At 33.6% G+C, this 15,531-nt stretch overlaps 1 long non-coding RNA gene across 1 annotated transcript in view; it reads left to right on the plus strand.

The window, feature by feature from the left end:
- LOC147581678 (uncharacterized) overlaps positions 1-11,608 on the plus strand; it is a 102,464-nt gene extending 90,856 nt beyond the window's left edge. Inside the window, exon 3 of the long non-coding RNA XR_015249723.1 lies at positions 11,138-11,608. This is a non-coding gene — a long non-coding RNA (uncharacterized LOC147581678). The remainder of the gene's footprint in view (positions 1-11,137) is intronic.
- Positions 11,609-15,531: the final 3,923 nt, after the last annotated feature.

The raw sequence follows: 15,531 nt of genomic DNA on the forward strand, positions 1-15,531 counted from the left end.
AAATGTTATGTAAATGTAAAAATGTACACTAAATTTAAAAGTCTTGTATGAAAAATGAATATAAAAGATCAGTAATCTTATGTTGTTATTTAGAATTTATGGAGTTAAATAGTCATGTTAATCAAACGCTATTACTAAAAGTAATTTCACTGGTTTCTTATAACTTTTTGTTTGAGTCTCCACGGAGAGTTAATTTTAAGTATGTCACCTACATTATAGTTTTCTTGCACAAGAATGTTTTAATATGCTACTTTTCATTGCAATCACCTAATAGTTATTTATGCCATCTTATATGTCATCAAGACTTAGGAACTATGGAGTGAAGGACAAATGTATTCCAAAACCTCTTTTTGTAATAAAATTTTATTGGAGCATACATACCCTTTCCTTTTATATATTGTCGATGGATTTTTTTAATGTTTATTTATTTTTGAGAGAGACAGAGAAAGAATGAGGAAGGAACAGAGAGAGGGGGACAGAGGATCCCAAATGAACTCTGCACTGATAGCCACACCCAATGTGGAGCTTGAACTCATGAACCCCGAGATCATGACCTGAGCTGCAGTCAGACACTCAACCAACTGAACCACCCAGGCACTCCTGTCAATGGATGTTTTTATGCCATCAAGGTATATTTGAATCATTGGGTCTATGGTAAATTGAGCCACATAGACCACAAATCCCGAAATATTTATTCCCTGACTCTTGATCCCTACTCTAGATGACATAAAGCATTTGTCTTCTGGGCATTTGGCCAATTAATACTATACTTGGAGGAGGGACACAAGCACCAAAATGCTGAACTGAATAACATAAGATCCTGTAATCTCAAAGGAAGACGTAATCGTGGGAAGACCTCCTGAGTAAGCATTGTCCATTGTTAGTGTGGTAGTGACAAGTTGGAAAGGTAACTTTACCTAAAATTTCAGAGCATGCTAAAATTAGGGGGACTGTGATTTTTGCAACGTAAAATATATTTTTCCCTCTCTACTATATATGTTTGGTTTAAATTGTCTATGTCTTGGGCACCTGGGTGGCTCAGTTGATTAAGCCTCTGACTTCGGCTCAGGTCATGATCTCACAATTCATGGGTTCGAGCTCCGTGTGCTTACAGCTCAAAGCCTGGAGCCTGCTTCAGGTTCTGTGTCTCCCTCTCTTTTTGGCCCTCCTCTGTGCTCTCTCTCAGAAATCAATAAATTTCAAAAAATAAAATAAAATGTCTATTTCAGAACTAGATTCATGCTAATAGAAGTCTCAGCCGCAGAATTGCAGGTGTGTGTAACGATAACAATGTCTCCTACATTCTAAACAGAAACTTGTCTAAAATTAGGTTACCTTAAAACTCCCAAAGCCATGCTACTGGAAGGGGATCTATATAATTATTTCTATAACTGAGTATCAGTGTGACCCTAAGGATCAGATGGAAGACCAGTTGTTGAAAACTATATCCATTTCTGGATCAAATATGATGAGGCTTTAAGGAAATGAACATCAAAACCACAATGAGATATCACTTTACACCTATGAAAATGGCTATCATGATTTTTTAAATGGAAAATACAAACATTGGCAAGGATGTGGTGAAACTGGAAAACTAGAACCCTCAAAAGTTGCTGGTATGAATGCAGAATGGTGCACAGCTCTTATGAAAATCAGTTTGGCAGGGTGGCTCAGTCGGTTAAGCCTCTGACTTCAGCTCAGGTCATGATCTCACGGTTCGTGATTCTGAGCCCTGGGTCGGGCACTGTGCTGACAGCTCGGAGCCTGGAGCCTGCTTCGGATTCTGTGTCTCCCTCTCTCTCTGCCCCTCCCCCCTTCCCCCCCCCCGCTGTTCACACACACACACACACACACACACACACACACACTCTCTCTCTCTCTCTCTTTCAAACATAAAATAAAATAAAATAAAATAAAATAAAATAAAATAAAGAAAAGCAGTTTGGCAATTCCTAAAAAACAAAAACAAAACAAAACAAAACAAAACAAAAAAACATAGAACTACCCTTAAGTATATATCTAAAGGATTTGCAAACAAGTAGTTCAAATAAAACGTGCCTATGAATGTTATAGCATTATTTACAAAAACCAGCAAGTGGAAACCACCCCAGTGCCTGGCAATTAATTAATGGATAAATAGAATGTGGTCTCTCTGTGAAACAGAATATTATTCAGTCACAAAAAGAATGAAAAACATGGATGAAGCTTGCCAGTACCATCTCGATTAAAAAAGTCAGACAAGAAAGCCATATATTACATGATCCCATTTATATTAGCAGACTACTGATTGTCAGGGCTTGGGAGGAGGGGAAAATGGGGAATGACCACTTAATTGCTACAAGGTTTCTTTGGGAAGATGAAGATGCTCTGGAACTAGATAGGGATAGTAGTGGCACCACATTGTGAATGTACCAAATACTGTCTTGTACACTTTAAAATGGCTAAAATGATAAATTTTGTTTGTAATTATTTTTTTTAATTTTTTTAACGTTTATTTATTTTTGAGACAGAGAGAGACAGAGACAGAGTGGGGGAGGGTCAGAGAGAGAGAGGGAGATGCAGAATCTGAAACAGGCTCCAGGTTCTGAGCTTTCAGCACAGAGCCTGATGCGGGGCTTGAACTCACGAACCGCAAGATCATGACCTGAGCCGAAGTCGGACGCTTAACCGACTGAGCCACCCAGGCACTCTGGTGATTATTTTAACCACAATAAAAATACAGCAATTTAGACTAGGAACAGCATACCATTAAAACCTGCCATCATTATCTTAAACAAATGGGTTCTCTGAAGGATTAAGGAAGTCCTGAGAAACCAATTGTCAGTAAACGTACTGTCAATATCACCAAATGTTTGCTAGCAGTTGGATTTGATGATTCTAAAGATACCATAGAATTATTTTTTTAAATAAAAATTTGACCTATTCCTCTAAGTAATGCTTAAAATTTTTATACATTTATATTTTTCAACCAGCTGGCTATCCAAGTTTGGAAATTTTAAATGATAAAATGGGGGATGTATTTTTATTAAATTGTTCATTTTTACATAGCAAAACCATACTTTATTGGTATGAGTTAGCTCTTGACAAATTCTAATGCTCAGAAATGACAGTTTATTTCAGGAATCTACTAGCTTTGGATCAAGTAAATAGCTTGCTTTCCTTGAGGAATCTCATGGTATCATTTATTAGATAGTTTCTGTTATAAACAGAATTAGTACTTTTATGGCATCGTTTGTGATAAATACATGATTGTTTTAAAACAACAATGTTGACTACTTACTGGGCTACTCTGGAGAAGGTGGGAATGGGAAGAGGAGGAAATACATAAGGATTTCATAGAGAGAGTATTCTGTATTCTAACAGGTATTAGGAAATGAGAATTATTAGTGTATTTCTAGCATGGATTGGAATCTGGAATGAACTCTCAACAGGTATACTAGTTAAGACTAGAGTACAGCGTTCCTAGTTGTTCAAAAGTTTGGATTCAGAATTCTCAAAGATCCCTTTTGTTATTACTGTTATTTAACTTTCTGGAAAGGTATTTAAATAATTCTTTATAGATATTGTTATATAAAAGTCGCTGTGGTGGAGGAAACGTACATATACCACAGTTAATATTATGTGTCATGTAACTGAGACATGTAATTTTCCACAAGCATCTTATGTTCACACAGACTGGATTTTCTGAGCAAAGGGCAATGATAATCTTTGCAACGTTATTTGCATATTTGCAAAAACATATTCCCTTTACTAGACTATGCTGTCATGAGTAAACACATTCAATTTGTCTCTTAGACTCAAAACTTTGCTTTGCATGAAAATATTCTTTGAAGCAAATGCATGAAAATATTCTTTGAAGATATAGACAGCGTCTGCCTTCACGCCAGAGACGGAAGATTTTGTACAGCACGGAAAAATCTCTGCCTCCTCAGAAACAGTCCAGGAAAGTAAAATATCATTTCCCTTTCTAAGGATATTCTTATATTCCAGGGTAAAGATAAGTTGCTCTCTCGCTCTTTTTCTCTAATAGGCAGATCACCAGTAGTACTAAATAAGATCAGTTTTTCCTGATTTCGGGTTCCTCTTCTATAGTGTGCACCACTGCAGGCTCAGATGCCATGTACCCCTTATCAAGTCACCATGTAGGGACTGATATTTCAGAAAGCGACATAAAATATTGCTACGGTTGAATATTATTTCTGTGAGTAGCCATTTTGTCTCTGACCCCCAAATCCTAGACCTTTGATACACACACATACATGCACACATGTGCACATATATATTCATAAATATTTATGAACATGTATGCACCATAATTACATAGATTATATATACATAATGCATATATATGAAATATATGTACAGACATTTATAACTGAGGTAGTCTCACTTGTTGGCTTGCAAGTAGAGTAAAATTTCAGACTCTTCAAACTTCTGAATAGAATAGTTTATTTGATATAAGGTTACATATTGTTTTCATTTCGGTGGGTGTGCATTATTAATTTCCAGTTCTTCATTAGTACTATTGATATATACATTTTTAGGGGGGATTTTTTTCAGGTCTGGTACATTTTGTAGCCACTTGAAAACACTATATCCATTTCACCTAATTAATAATATAATGCCTTCCTAGAGCCACACTTAGAATCTTGGTTTACTTAAAGGATTTTCAGGATAATGTTATGTCCCTAAGAGAGACCTAGATTACTAATTATTGTTCTCTGATGACATAGGGATTTGTGTACCTAATCCCTTGAGGGTACTACAGCTATCACCTCTTTCCAGAGATTATTTCAATAGGCAAAGCTTGGGTTCTGGTTATTCTAACTTTCTAAAAGAACCTCAATTCTGTGACACTTTTATTTCATCAAAAGAGTAGAACATGAGTCATGCACAAAGGGGACCATTAAATTAGTTGAGGTCAAACTAATAAACCCAGAACAAATTTATCATAGATCTTAAGAGGAAAAACAAAAGACCTATAGGCGCTAGAGATAGACTCAATTTGCCTAAATAACCAGCCCTAAAATGTGAGAAATTATGGAAAGTGTACAATCTCCTCAGTGAATACCATATGACTTCAGAAATTGAATTATATATGTATTTTATGATTTTCAAGGATGTTTTGGTATAAACCATGAATTCAAAAAGTGGTGACAGCTACAAGAAATGTTCTTTGCAATTTGTTTTTAAATTTTGTGTTTTGTTTGCATAAATAATTCATAGTTTTTTTTTTAATTTTGCAGATATAGTTTAAAGGATCTGTATATATATATAAATTGGAAAAATGATAATTTTATTTACTTTTTGTAGAATATTATAGTTTTGTAGAATGTTACAATATAAAAGAATTTTCTTTTTTTATTCTGTAAATTAAAGTAGTATTATAATATCTTTAATTTGCAGAAAGCCCTTACCCTTTGAATTTACTATAAAAAAAAACTAGTTGCCTTGGAAACTGAAGAAGTTCATGGCATTCTGAATACATTATTAACCCATTATCACGCATCTGTGATATTACACTTAAATAAATAGCAATTGATTTTATGATTGTAGTTTTTTCTGGTGTAGGTTTATATAAAATATTTTAACCTAAAATCATCATAGCCTTTGAAACACTTGAAATTCCTTTGTTCTTCCTCCTAGAAGTTATTTGTTTAGAATTTTATCCATTCTTATTTATATTATTTATCATCTTTATGTGCATTGATCTATAATTCTTTTGTGTGGACTTATTCTGTACCTCTTTTTCAAATTTATTTTTAAAATTTCCTGTAACAAAAATTACTCATTTCTGATCATATTAGATGATACACAGTTCCCACTTATCTCTTATCGTGCTTCAATGGACATTCAATGTGGTTATTTTAAATATTAAGAAAACAAATTGTAACCTGACTCCATACTGGTCATCTGAATTAACTTTGATGAATTAGAGAAGTTAGTAACTCAATATTTCAAATTACAGTTGCTTTTAAAAATATGTTACAAAGCCATAGTAATCAAACAGTATGGTACTGGCACAAAAATAGACATCAATGGAACGGAATATAGAAATAAACTTATATTTATATGGTCTATTAATCTATGACAAAACAGGCAATAATATACAATGTGGGAAAAGCCAGTCTTTTCAATAAATGGTGCTGGGAAAACTGGAAGTTACATGTTAAAAGAATGGAATTTGACTACTTTCTAACACCACAAAAATAATCTCAGAATAGTCTAAAGACCTAAACATGAGACATGAAACCATAAGAATACTAGAAGAGTGCACAGGCAGTAATTTCTATGCCATCAGCCATAGTAACATTTTTCTAGGTATATCTTCTAAGGCAATGGAAATGAAAACAGAAATAAAGTATTGGCACTACATCAAAATAAAAAGCTTTTGCACAGAAAAATAACTCATCAACAAAACAAAAAGAAAGACAATCTACAGAATGGAGAAAATATTTGCAAATGATTTACCCAATAAGGGGATAATATCCAAAATATAGAACTCATATAACTAAACACCAAGAAAACACAGTCTGGTTAAGAAATGGGCAGAGGACTTGAATAGACATTTTTTACAGAGAAGGCATACAGATGGCCAACACGCATATGCAAAGATGCTCAACATCACTGATAGGGAAACTCAAATCAAAACCACAATGAGATACCACCTCATGCCTGTTAGAATGGCTAAAGTCAAGAAGACAAGAAATAACAAGTGTTAACAAGGATATTGAGAAAAAGAATCCTTGCGCATTGCTGGTAGGAATGTAAATTGGTACAACCACTGTGAAAATAGAATGGAAGTTCCTCAAAAAATTAAAAATAGAAATACCATATGATCCAATAATTCTACTATCAGGTATTTACCTGGGAAAAACAAAAACACTAACTCAAAAAGACATACACCCTTATGGTTATTGGAGCATTATTTACGATAGCCAAGACATGGAAGTAACGTAAGTGTCCAACCATTAGTCCATAGACTAATGATAATTAAAATGTGGTATATATACATAATTGAACATTATAAAGCCACATAAAAGGGTGAGATCGTGTCATCTGAGACAACATGGATGAACCTAGAGGGCATTATGCTAAATGAAATAAGTCAGATAGAGTATGACAAATACTGTATTATTTCACTCATAAGTGGAATCTAAAAAAGGAATAAACACAAAGTAGAATCAGAACTATAAATAGAGAACAAACTGATGGTTGCCAGAGAGAAGAGGGATGGCAAGTTGAACAAAATGGGTGAACGGGTGAGGGGAATACAGGCCTCTAGCTATGGAATTAGTAAATCATGGGAATAAAAAGTAGAGCATAAGGAAAGTCAATGATGCTGTAATAGCAATATAGTGAGATGGATGGTAGCTATCCTTGTGGCGAGTGTAGCATAATGTATAAACTTTCAAATCACTAAGTTGTACACCTGAAACTAATGTAGTTGTGTGCTAACTATATTCAAATAAAAAAAGAATTTCAAATAATTTATGAAGGTATTTCTACCTCAAGGAGTTGGAAGATAACTCTTCACATTGTAGAGTAAGTGTGGGATGCACACAGTTACTTCTAAAGAGCACAGTATATAAAGTTGGAAAAGAGTAACTTTTCCATGGGGAAACCACACACACTCCCAAAGCCAGGTGATTGACATTAATATAATTAGGGATATGTTATGTTAATACTATATACGCTTGATATGATGTGATAAGAACAGCACTTTACCTTTATGACTTTCCTCCAAAAGCCCATAATTTCAGTCTAAACATGAGAAAAACATCAAATTCAAGATGAAGGGCTATCTACAAAATTACAAGCAGTACTCCTTACAACTGTCAAGGTCATCTAAAACACAAAAAGGCAGAGAATTTGTCATGGTCTAGAAGATTCTAAGGAAACACATGAACTTAAGGTAATGTAGTTTCCTGCATGAGACCTGAAGCAGAGAAAGCACATTAAGTAAAAACTAATGAAATCTGAGTATAGACTTTAGTTAATAATAAAGATTTGATTTTGGTTCATTAGTTGTGACAAGTACAGCTTGTTAACAATAGGTGAAACTGGGTATGGGGTATATGGTAACTCTGTACTATCCTTGCAACTTTTCTGTGATTATAAAACTCTTCCTAAATAAAGAGATTATTATTTTTTAATGTTATTTTTCTCTCAAGCACATGAAGTCTTCTAATAGTGAATCTAAAATTAGTATGGTGTTTTGGCTGTTAGAGACCAAGGTACATTCATTCTTTCCTTTGCCAATTGTGACTTCCATTTTCAAAGTAATCTGAGTCGCTAAAATGGTTTCTGGAGCTACAGGTACTGTGTCTATATTTTAGTCACCAGGAAAGAAGATGGGATGAGACGGATATTACACCATTTAAAAAAAATATGTTCTGAAAGTTGTTGTACACAAAACTGCACTTATAAACTATCAGCTAAGAAATATAAACATGGCCACAATTGGGTCCATGGGTGACTGGGAAGTTTACAGTTGAATCTGGGTGATTGTGTACCCTGATGAAGATCAGGGGTTTCTCAATACTATGGATGGCAAATGAGAGAGAAACAGAGAGACAGGAATAGAGAGATGGAGACAGACAGAACAACACAGAGAGAAAAATATTATAGTAAAATAAGCAGAATCGAAACCATTCTACCTCTTTGGCCACACACATGTCCACATGTAATTTGCTTTTCTACACAAACTACAGTTATCTTTCACAAACAACATGAAAGCAAAGCAAGACAAAACAAAATACAAAGAACTAGCTAGTTACTTTACCTGTTTGAAAATCTACTCCTCATAGGTGGCATGCAGTCCTCTCCATCAAATATAGGTGTTATTCCTTCAGAGTCCAGTTATATCAGACTTAAGATTTATTCAAATTATAGTAATTAAGACAATACTATTGGGGATAGACTAGTACACGAATAGAAACACACAGATCTTAAGAAAGACCCTCACATATATACGGACACATGATTGATAGAGGCAGAAAGAGAGATTTATTGAAGAAACCTGTATTTTTTAATAAATGATGCTGTCATTTTTGTATTCATGCAGATGAAATATGGAATTGCAGCTTTATATCATTCAATACACAAAACTGAATCTTCAGTGAATTATAGATCAGTTTGAAATGCATAACTCCATCATCACACAGAGCTATTTAGTTAACTAAGTTTGATTGATCAAAGGAAGATCCAGCATTGAAGAGGATCAAAGTTTTACCAAAGTCAGCATATAATGCAGATTGTTTACATCACTCTATATTGCACATATCGAGAAGACTGTGGTTGCAAACATTTAGTAAAATCAGAGCAAAAGATCAGAGTGTCTTTGTCTTAAATTCAAGCATTAATTCTGATTTAAATATTTCAGGAAACATGAGTCATTCTCATCATACTTTTTTTTTTTAACAGAAAAATTGTCTTTCTGCTGTTTAGTTTCTACCATTATAAATGGATGTTTAGGAGTAAAATATCTATGACAAAGAGCAGGGCAGTACATGCTCAGGGCAATACCACAGGTGACACATAGCCAAGAATAAAAATATGTTATCAGAGACCTAAACCAGATGACTCTGATGTTGTACATGAGAGATAGAGTTAAAGGAAGTAATTTGAATATTTTCACCTACTTAGTACCAAGGTAGGAAGGATTGATTGAAGGCTGATTGATTGAAGGAAACGCTCTGTATCTCTGTTAAGGTGGAAGTTACATCAAGATATATATTTGTCAAAAGTCATTGAATTGTGCACTTAGAGTGTGTGTATTTTAATTTACACAATGTATGCCTCAAGTAGGTTGAGAAAATATGTTTGACCAAAAATCTCTCATATTTTGTAAGCTATCCTTCCTGGTGAAATGATTTCTATCTTTAAACAATAGTGTATAAAATAACACAGCTCTCATAGTTTTAGTTCAGACAGTGGGACACACAAAATTTGAAAAACAAAATAAAACAACATAAGACAAAACAAAACAACACTACTGATTCCCAAGAAGAAATTTTATGTCACAGCAGGTGTCTGGAAACAGTCACCATCCTTTGCTATGATCTGTTGTTTAAAATGCCCTAGGGCGTTTTTAGGGTTACAGCAGATGCTAGTTTAACTGTAGCAAAATGTGATTACACTAACACTTAGAAAAATGTTCTTAACCAGTAATAATTAAACATCTCATAGACTTTAACCTCTTTGTCATAAAATTAAGTTAAAAGATCTCTTATGTATATATAGTCATCATTCAAAATATGCCAATATTTCCACATATACGTAATGTTTTCTGCAAATGATAAAATAATATTCTTATTTTGTTCTAATAATACTTGTGTTTTTTATTTTAATGATTAATAAATGAAAAGAAATCAAATATTAGTTGAAAAATCCAAACTAAATCATCTATTACAAATACTACTTAAAGGAGGATTTGTAAGTCTCTTACTCATTCTCTAATCCATATTTGTTTGATTTCTTAGCTTATTAGTCTAGTATATAGAATCTTTTTTTTCACAAGTTATTTTAAGATTTTTTTTTTTTTATCAAACTGAACCTTTAAAAAATCATTCTTATTGATTCCTTCTGAAGAACTTAATGACACTAACTTCATGACAGAAAGCAATTAAAAGTCAGGGGGACCTGGGTGGCTCAGTAGGTTAAGCATCTGACTATGCATGAGATCATAATCTCATGGTTTGTGGGATCAAACCCCACATTGGGATCCATGCAGACAGTGAAGAAACTGCTTGGGATTCTTTCCTTCCCTCTGTCTCTGCCCCTCCCCGTCTTGTGCACTCTCTCTCTCTCAAAATAAATAAATAAACTTAAAAAAAAGTAACAACAACATCACACATTTTATGTTAGGATTATTCAGGTGGTTATTATGTTATCTCTAAATTAAAGCATTATGATCTAGCCTTTTAAAAACTCATACTAGAAATTTATATTTCCAGGTAATATAGTCTGGTTAATATGTCTGTTTAGATAAAAGTGAAAAGTATAGTTGTAGAATGTAGAAAATTGTTTTTTCCTTAGGAACTCAAGAGTGAAAAAAAATGTTTCCTTCTTAGTGCTATGAAGTTTAGTTCAGTCTTAACATCTTCTTCAACAATATCTCTCTTTTTCTCCACAGGTGTCACTGTTCCCTGTTGTCAGTGACAAGCATTGAAACCCATAGAAATCCCTTTCCTGCCACTACTTTCAACAGCCATATAAGATCAGCACCAGGCTACAGTTCTCCTGGGCCTCTAATGAAACTGAGTCAGCCCTTCCTCCCCATCTATAAAGGGACCCTACAAAATAGTGATTGACAAAGTTTCTAGCTTGAGGGTTCTAAAAATGTGTTCACATGCATGAAGTCTGCTATCATTCAGACTATTAATATACTTGAAAAGATATCATTCTTTTTCAATGAGCCACACAAAATATCAAATGTTCAGTATGTATTATTTGTATATAAACTATAATACAAATACACAGAGGATTAAAGAAATATTAGCCCCAGGAATAGTCCCTTGATTCAATTATGTACAATCACAGTATCACTGCATCTGAATACATGATATATTATAGATTGGACAAATAAAGCAAAACCAAAAATGTGTATTTTTTTGCTATTGTCTAAGATACTCTGTCTTCTGAATGGGGAGGCTTTGGCTATTCATTGACCTTCTTACCTTACTGAGCATACAGCACAGTCAAGTGAAACTAAGAGAAGAAGAAACAAAATTCATACACCCTATTCTGAATGTTAGCATCTGGGAATTCCTAAAGCTGTCTCAACCCTCTAGACATCCACCTATATGTGACATTTAATATTTCTTTTTCTTTTATTCCTCTTCCCTTTTTTTCAGCTTTGAATAAAGTTTCTGGCATTTTGAGAAAGCTTATTGTTAAAGTATCTTAAGTGTTAAAAATAGCTTAACGAGCATTTTTCTTGATGAGAGTGAATATTTCATTAATTTGTCTTTTTGATGCAAAGAATGTGCATTTATTAGTTCATGCATTTATCACATATTTACTGAATGCTATTATATGCAAGGTATGTTAGGTTCTGCATTTGCAGCAATAAAGAAAATTCCTACTCAAATCCCAAAATATACAGGCTATCTATCATACATGCATAGATTTATCATAATACATATCTATCATACATATCTATAATATACAGAGTATCTAGTATATGTACATCATACATCTATCACTATGTATGTATCTGTCATACATATTGTGCTGCGGATGAAGATGAAGAAGACTGATAAAAATCGAGGGAAACTTTTTCACTTGAAAATTAAAAAAAAGTTCTTTTATTCTCTAAAGTTTCATTCAACATCCCACTCTAAAATTCTGTTTTACGTGGTAAGATCAGGTGTGTTGGTAGCCATGGAAGAAATGAAGACTGTTTAGTGATCAAATTCTAAAGTTAGAAGAGCAAAACAATGGGCAGATGAAATGTAGAAAGCAGATTAACATGTGGCTCTTATTTCTGCAAACCAATCTCTTCATGAAAATCAGACTGTCAAATTAAAGGAGAGGGAAGCTATAATCACCAATTGATACCACCAAGAAATTCTGTGCTAGTATGTTTCATTTTTGAATCAGACTCTCTCAATGAAAAAATCTGAACTGAAAAGTGCCTTTAGAAAGGAGAATATAATAAATTTTTTAGAGGATGTCTTAGGCAAGTAGTGCAATTCCAGTCTTTGGTTACTCCAAGCCCATCATAATTCTTAGATAAGACTGAGATTACCCACAGTGGTGAATTGCTTGGTCCCATTGGACTTCAAAAGAACAAGGAGAAAAACTGTGGTTGCTATTAGAAGAGAAAGATAAGACAGAGATAAAGGAAATCTGGATGAAAAGCATATGACAAAAGAGGCACACATGAAAAAGAAGCAGAGAAAGATCAGAGTTCTCCATGACTTCAAAGAAAATAGAAAAAGAAAACAGATTGTGCATCATTTGCACACGCACACATTTACATACACACGTACACTCACTGTCACCCATTCACATGCCATGATTAAAACAAGTAAAACACAATATGTTTGATGAAAACATGGTCAAAGTATGAAAAAACAAACTCTTCTGTTAAATATGTCCCTTTACAAACATAATAATGACACACATATGTAATTCATCTTCTTTCAGGATGTCATATTTTCTCTCCAGGGAATTGTCATTTGCTAACTAAAAGCTCAAACATGAACCATTCTCATAAAATATTTCTCATTTTCATTTCCCTTTTTTACAAAGCTTCATTTGCTTTCTGCCAACACATTCAGAAGTCTAAATTACTTTTGAGTTCTTGACACAGTTAAAGTGCCTTCAGCTTTGTACAACAGAGATCATGACTTAAAAATCTCCATGTCTTCTGTAACCAAAGTAGTGTCTGAGACTCTTAAAGTAGGTGCTCAGTAAATAATAATAAATTGAAAACATCAATATTATTTTAAATGCCTATGGCATAATTTTTCAGGGCTGGTAGATTTCTCTCTCTCCTACTTCCTGTGAATATTGGAGAAATATTTTTGTTATTATTTATCAGGAAGTGTGAAGAATCTCAGAAGTGATCATGTTGTTATATTCAGTTAGTGAAAATTAATAATTAAGAAAAAGTTTTCACTAAATATTCACTAAATCAAACAAAATTATTCTTTCTCATTAACTTTTTACCTAAAGGTCTTTGAAATCATCTTTTCTGAATCTCCATTATTTGTTCTAACCAAAATGGGTGATTCCATATTTATCAATAACTTACTTTTGACAAGGGAACAAGGGCCTATGATAAATAAAGTACCAAAATAAACTATTTATGAGAATATATCATGGCCTAAAGTTCTAATATAAAAAGAAATGTAAAATAAGTGTGGCAAATAAGCTTAACTTAAATAAAATATATAATCCCATATAAATGTCATAAGAGATGTCCTCATTTTGCCATATGATTCTGTGGTTGTTTTTCAAAAGTGTTTGCATTGATGGTTTGAGAACATGATATACTCTTATTAATATAACAACGTACTGAACTTGAATTTAATTTAAATTTTATGTAGGCACTCTGTACACAGAATTTTTAAAAAGTCAATTATTTTTATAGGGTTCAGAATAGAAGCTACTGTTCTCTTATTTATTTATTTATTTATTTATTTATTTATTTATTTATTTATTTATTTTTAAATATGAAATTTATTGTCAAATTGGTTTCCGTACAACACCCAATGCTCATCCCAACAGGTGCCCTCCTCAATACCCATCACCCACCCTCTCCTCCCTCCCACCCCCCATCAACCCTCAGTTTGCTCTCAGTTCTCAACAGTCTCTTATGCTTTGGCTCTCTCCCACTCTAACCTCTTTTTTTTTTTTTTCCTTCCCCTCCCCCATGGGTTCCTGTTAAGTTTCTCAGGATCCACATAAGAGTGAAACCATATGAAATCTGTCTTTCTCTGTATGATTTATTTCACTTAGCATAACACTCTCCAGTTCCATCCACGTTGCTACAAAAGCCCATATTTCATTCTTTCTCATTGCCACATAGTATTCCATTGTATATATAAATCACAGTTTCTTTATCCATTCATCAGTTGATGGACATTTAGGTTCTTTCCATAATTTGGCTATTGTTGAAAATGCTGCTATAAACATTGGGGTACAAGTGCCCCTATGCATCAGCACTCCTGTATCCCTTGGGTAAATTCCTAGCAGTGTTATTGCTGGGTCATAGGGTAGATCTATTTTTAATTTCTTGAGGAACCTCCACACTGTTTTCCAGAGTGGCTGCACCAGTTTGCATTCCCACCAATAGTGCAAGAGGGTTCCTGTTTCTCCACATCTTCGCCAGCATCTATAGTCTCCTGATTTGTTCATTTTAGCCACTCTGACTGACATGAGGTGGTATCTGAGTGTGGTTTGATTTGTATTTCCCTGATGGGGAGCGACGTTGAGCATTTTTCATGTGCCTGTTGGCCATCTGGATGTTTTCTTTAGAGAAGTGTCTATTCATGTTTTCTGCCCATTTCTTCACTGGATTATTTTTTTTTCGGGTGTGGAGTTTGGTGTGTTCTTTTGGATAATAGCCCTTTGTCCGATATGTCATTTGCAAATATCTTCTCCAATTCCATTGGTTGCCTTTTAGTTTTGTTGATTGTTTCCTTTGCAGTGCAGAAGCTTTTTATCTACTCTTCTTTAACCTATGAATCACCTCCCCTCAATTTCCTCTTCAGAGAAACAAACATTTTAGACTCATTCAGTAATGTATTCTATTATTTTCTTACATATTTTTAATGACATCATATTTGTAATTGCTTTTATTTATTTTAAAGTTTAAGATATTATCAATTTACTTTCTATGACAACATTTGAAGATTTAGCTCCCTTATAGTAGTTGCCCCTAACAGCCAATAAAAATGTATATCAACATTCTCCTCTTCTACCATTTCTCCATTGTCAACATATAATTTTAGTTTAAATCAACATCTAATGTTTACAAGTTCTGAAATTGTATATATTTTTTCATAATCATATATA

Source organism: Puma concolor, chromosome B1, assembly GCF_028749965.1.
Source record: "Puma concolor isolate L17-30 chromosome B1, mPumCon1.1.hap2, whole genome shotgun sequence".
NCBI classification, from domain to species: Eukaryota; Metazoa; Chordata; class Mammalia; order Carnivora; family Felidae; genus Puma; species Puma concolor.